Raw genomic sequence first — 6,311 nt, 5'->3', positions numbered from 1 at the left:
CTGTGTAAATTTATGTCATGTTACAGTACTCTTCTTTCTATAATTTAGCCTGTCAAATTATCAAAACCATAAGTCATAAGTTTATTTTTTCATTTTTATGCAAAAAAGTCCATACAGGACTTCCAGCCATTAATAGAGCCAATTTGATGTAGTAGTTAAGGTGCTGGCTTTGAAACCAGGAGACTGTGAGTTCTAGTCCCACCTTAGGCATGAAAGCTGGGTGGGTGAGGTGACTTCGAGCCAGTTACACTCTCAGCTCAACCTACCTCGCCTGGTGGTTGTGGGGAAAAATAAGAGGAGGAAGGAGTGTTATATATGTGGTTTTTTTTAAATCCCATTTATATCCCGCCCTTCTCCGAAGACTCAGGGCGGTTTACAATCTAAGAAGCACAAATCAATGTGCTTAGCAATAGCCTTCATTCTATGTATATGCCTGCTTATTAGGGCTTTTGCCCCCCCCAAGCGGCATTATTACAAAGTCAGCTTATTGCCCCCAACAATCTGGGTCCTCATTTTACCTACCTCGGAAGGATGGGAGGCTGAGTCAACCTTGAGCCTGGTGGGATGCGAACCTGCACTAATTGCAGGCAGCTGGTGTTACTTAAGGAGGCATTAGCCCACTGCTCCACCAAGGCTAGGTTAGTCACCTTTAAATACTTGTAAAATAATAAAGGCAGGCTAAAAATTTGACAAATAACCTTTTTGATTTTGATGGGAATGAGCTGCTTAGACAAAAAAACAAAAATCAAAACAGGACCCTAAAGCTTCAGTATTCAGTAGTGATTTGGACCAGAAATTTTGGAGTACAGAATATTTGATATCAAAGATGTTTATCTTTTTATTTTATGTTAACAGTTAAGTAAAATCAGGAAAAAAGAGCCAAAAAAAAAGATTTACAAACTGTATACATTGGAATAATAATGTTTGAAGTAGTATTAGATTAACTCTGTATGAAAAAAGTACCGGTAATCTTAAATAAATTTAGCAGTTTAAAACCATTATTAAAATGAAATCAATATTCAGTAATCACCAAAGGCAGCCAATATTCATTTAGCTTTATGAAAGTCATCTCACTCACAGACAAAACCAAGACAGTACCTAAAAAACTCAGCAGGGGGCAACAGTGTGCCATAACAAAGAGAAAGTATATCTGGTACTGTAGCACAGCAGCTATCCCAGAACCTGGGTTGGGGGTGGGGGGGAGGAAGGCAAATTGTCTGAAAGTTTGCAAGTTTCTGGGGGAACCCTGCATCAGAGATAGCCTGCTTCCTTCATCCCATCAGTTGACATTGCTTGTGAGAGAGATACCAACCATGTCTGCTCTCTCTGACCTCACTCAGCTCTGTATTCTTTGTAATAATATAAAGCTTCATAGGAAAAAAAAACCTGTCAGGAAACAAAAGTTAATATCTGCGATTTGTTTCATTCTGTGATGAATCATATTTTAGAACTGAGCAAATGATCCAGCTTGATTATTGCATTTCCAACTATATTTTTGTATTAAAAAATCTACTTTGGCAGTCAGCAGTAGTATAATACAGATAGTCCTTGACTTGCAACCATTCCCTTAGTGACTGTTTGAAGTTACAACGGCACTGACCGTTTTCCACACTTAGGACTGTTGCAGCATCCCCAGTTTGTCACATGATCAAAATTTGGATGATGATGATGATGATGATGATGATGATGATGATGATGATGATAATAATAATAATAATAATAATAATAATAATAATAATAATAATAATAATAAAATTTGGAAGGGACTTTGGAGGTCATCTAGTCCAACCTCCTGCTCAGGCAGGAAACCCTATACCATTTCAGGCAAATGGCTGGCCAGTCTCTTCTTAAAAACTTCCAGTGTTGGAGCATTCACCACTTCTGGAGGCAGGTTGTTCCACTGGTTAATTGTTCTAACTGTCAGGAAGTTTCTCCTTAGTTCTAGGTTGCTTCTCTCCTCGACTAGTTTCCCTCCGTTGCTTCTTGAACCTTGGGGTGTAATCCATCTGGTCCTGGTGATTTGAACTTGTCTAGGCTGGACAGGTGCTCACTTACCATTTATTTGCCTATCTTAACTTCTGTTTCTAATCTGTTTTTTAATGGTACTGTTTTTGATAGGTTGGAATGTTTTTGTGTAAAGACAGATGCAAAAAATGAGTAGTTCTGCTTTCTCCCTGTTGCTTGTCACCTTCTTGCCACTTTCTCCCACCAATGGACCAATCATTTCCTTAACTTTTTTTTAACTTTTTTCTTGTTTTTTACATGTTGAAAGAAGCTTTTTTTTGTTATTTTTAACTTTGGTTGCAAGCCTTAGTTTATTTTGAGCCTTAGCTTTCCTTCAACTTTGCAGTTTTGGGCTATTTGCTGATATTCTGCCTTAGTTATGTGCCCCTCTTTCCACTTCTTATACTTGTCCTTTTTATCTGTCAATTTATAAGAGAGTTCTTTATGCAGCCATGCTGGTTTCTTTTGAGAGCTGTTATTTTTCTTCTTTGTTGGTACTGTGCTAGACTGGGCCTTTATTATCTCACTTTTCAAAATTTCCCAAGCTTCTTGAGTTGTTTTCCCCCTTTAGGATTCTCATCCATGGAATTCTTCCCAAGGTCTCTCTAACTTTATTGAAATTAGCTCTTTTAAAGTCCAAGACTCTAGTTTGGCTGTGTTCTATTGCTTGTGCTTCCAGAATGTTGAATTCCAATATTGCATGATCACTTCCCCCCAAGGTTCCTGTGGCTTCGACACTTTCTATCATTTCATCTCTGTTAGTGAGAATTAAATCTAATATGGCTAATCCCCTAGTTCCCTTCTCTACTTGGCAATTGCTTGGCAATTGGCATGTAGTTATGATGGTTGAAGTGTCCCAAGATCATGTGATCACCTTTTGCGACCTTCTGACCAGCAAAATCAATGGGGAAGGCAGATGCACTTAATAACCATGTTACTAACTTAACAGGTGCAGTGATTCACTTAACAACTCTGGCAAGAAAAGTCGTAAAATGGGGCAATACTCACTTAACAACTGTCTCGCTTAGTAACAGAAAATTTTGGGCTCAGTTGTGGTAATAAGCTGAAGACTACCTGTATACCAGTTAAAAACCATCTTGTATACATTTTCCTTGAGCTATTCTATTCTATTCTATTCTATTCTATTCTATTCTGTTCTGTTCTGTTCTGTTCTGTTCTGTTCTGTTCTGTTCTGTTCTGTTCTGTTCTGTTCTGTTCTGTTCTGTTCCGTTCCGTTCCGTTCCGTTCCATTCCATTCCGTTATAAAGCAGAAGGATGCTGAACATTTCTCAGATTATTATAGAACCGTTACCTAAATAGGGAATGGCTGCTTTGGCGTTGTCAGTGAGTTCCATGCTGTTTAGGATCTCAACAAAAATATCGATAATTTTCGGGACTTCCGCTGGCGGCGCGGCGCTGAAGACAGCCTCCCCTGGCTGCCCGCGGCTCAGCTGTTTGTTTTTTCGCCCGAAACAGCGCCGATCAGCTGTTCGGGCGAAATTGAAGCCCCCTCCTCGGGAGAAGAGGAGGGGGTGAGGCCCCAGGTAGGGGTAGAGTTCTCCGAGGCCGCCTGAGCTTCGAGCTTGGGCGGCTGAAGGATCGAACTCCCCCGAAGCCTGGGTTGCTCCCAGCTGGCCGTCGTCTCTGCTCCGAACTTCCTGGAGCAGAGCCAGGCGTCTGCGAACCATCCCTGCCTGAAGAAAGGACTATGATTTAAAGGAGCAGGCAGAGCGGTACAAGAGGAAAAGGTGAAGAGGACTATTTTACTGTACTCTCTAACTTGTTGGACTTTTTAAACTTTAATTGAAAGTGCGTCATAATTGAGGATTAAAAGATGGCGGCTAAACCTCCCTCTAAAACTCTTCGGAGTGGAGGATCCTCGCCGGTGCAACAATCATCACTACAGGCATTGCACCCTCCTGAAGTGCTGACATCGAAGGATTTGCGAGATGCCTTGGATAAACATGCCCAGGTACTTTTGGAATCAATTAATCAATCAATTGCTGATAAATTTGCACAGATGGAGGAGAAATTGGAGAAATTTGAGGAAAGAATGGAAGAGAGGATGGAACAGAAGTACAGCGTGATGAAGGTAGACATTTTGACTTCAGTGCATAAAGTGGCGGAATGTGTGGAAGATTTAGATGAAAAAGTGGATGATTTGGCTCAAAGGAATGCTATACTAGAAGTAAAAGCACGGGAGAATGAAATTGAAAGAGGCAAGTTGGAAAGGGAGTTAAGCCATGTCCAATATTACCAGATGCAGTTTGCTGTCAGAATTAGAGGCTTAAAAGAGAATGTTAAAGAAGATTTAAAGCAGCTGATCTCTGAGGCTCTCGAAGGGGTATTGAACCAGCCAGCATCTGAAATAAGAGCAGCTATGGATAAAGTGTTTCGGGTGAATTCATGGATTGCCAGACAGAGAAAGTTGCCTAGAGATGTGGTGGTTTATTTTGCAAAAAGAGAAATTAGAGATCAAGTTATACAAGCTGCCTATGATGCTAAGGTTGTGATTGCTGAACAAGAAGTCTTGGTTTTAAAAGAAATTCCTCCAAGGATTTTAAGGGGAAGAAAGGACTATACATTTCTTGTGCAAGAGCTCAAGCAAAGAGATATAAGGTTCAGATGGGAGATTCCAGAGGGGCTGATGGTGATGTATGAAGGTAAAAGGTATAGGCTGATTACTGTGAAACAAGCACGTGATTTCTACAATAATGTCTTAAAAGCAACCCCATTAACGCTCCTGGAAGCTGGAAAGGGATCTGGAGAAGAAGAACAACAAGAGGAGGAAACAGAGGAAAATGGTGCTGGAGGAGATCAAGCTACAATCTCGTTGGATGATCCTAGAGAGCAAAGAGTGACGCGTGCTGCTTTAAAACGAGCAAAGAAAATAAAAGAACAAGATCAGCAAAAGTCTTCAGATTCTTCACATCGCATTCATAGCCAAGCTGTGGGAGGAGCACGGCCTAAAGTAACCAGTCCTATCAAAGCTGTGGTCCAAGAGCTTCTCGAGGATATACATGGCAACTAAATTTTTAACCTGGAATGTTAATGGACTAAACTCACCGCAGAAGAGGAAGAAAGTTTTTCAATATTTAAAACAATTTAAGATAGATGTTATATGCCTGCAAGAAACGCATATTAGAGTTTTGGATCAAAAGTATTTATTGAACTCGAGGCTGGGTACGCAATTTGTTGCTTCTGCAGAGAATAAGAAAAATGGAGTGGTTGTTTATGTTAAAAGTGCCTTAACAGCGGACCTAATTGAAGCAGATAAGCATGGAAGATATGTTATGATCGAGCTGTTGTTTGAAGGTAAAAAGACGCTTTTAGTTGGATTATATGTTCCAAATCAACAACAAGCTGACTTTTTTAGTTTACTTCATACAAAGCTTACCCAGTTGGATTATAAATCCTTTATTTTTATGGGGGACTGGAATGGAGTTATGGATGTACAGTTGGATAAGGCTGGAGCCTTTAAACGCATTCCAAGTCACGCTAGACTGCCTAAATCTTTTTTTGAAATGAAGGATGACCTGGAATTGCGAGATATTTGGCGTGAGAGACATTTGCGGGAGAAGGATTATACATTTTACTCTGATAGACACCAATCTTTTTCGAGGATTGATTTTATTTTGTTGACTAATGATCTTCTTTTGAGAACTAAAAAGGTGAAAATCTGCGCAAGAATTATCTCTGATCACAGTCCAGTGTGGTTGGAGATTGATAAGGAAAGAGGAGATAGACGCTCATGGCGCGTAAATGAGAATTTGTTTAGAAATCAGAGAAATGTGGAAGAATGCAAACAGCGGATGAAGGATTTTTTTGAGATGAATATGAATAAGGGTACCTCTATGGATATGGTTTGGGATGCTAGCAAGGCCTATATGAGAGGGGTGTTGATATATATGAATAATAGACATAGACGTGCAGTGGAAACTAGAAGGAAAGAACTGGAGAATGAAATAAAGGAAAAAGAAAAGGCTTTGATTTTGAACCCAGAGGAGGTGAAGATCAAGGAGGCTATTAGACTGTTACGAGGACAATTTGATAAATTAATGGCTGATCAAGTGGCGACCAATCTGCGGTTTGCTAGGCATAATACTTTTTGCAATGCTAATAAGCCAGGCAGATGGTTGGCTTATAGACTGAGGAAAAAACAAAGGGCATCTAATATAGATAAGATTGAGCATAAAGGAAGGGTTGTGTATCAACAGAATCTTATTAAGGATGCCTTTGTGGATTTTTATTCGAAATTATATACTAAAGAGGACATTAATGCAAAAGATATTGATACGTATTTGGAG

The sequence above is a fragment of the Vipera berus genome, assembly GCF_964194415.1.
Source record: "Vipera berus genome assembly, chromosome: 1".
In the NCBI taxonomy this organism is placed as follows: domain Eukaryota; kingdom Metazoa; phylum Chordata; class Lepidosauria; order Squamata; family Viperidae; genus Vipera; species Vipera berus.
This window is presented reverse-complemented; position numbering follows the sequence as displayed.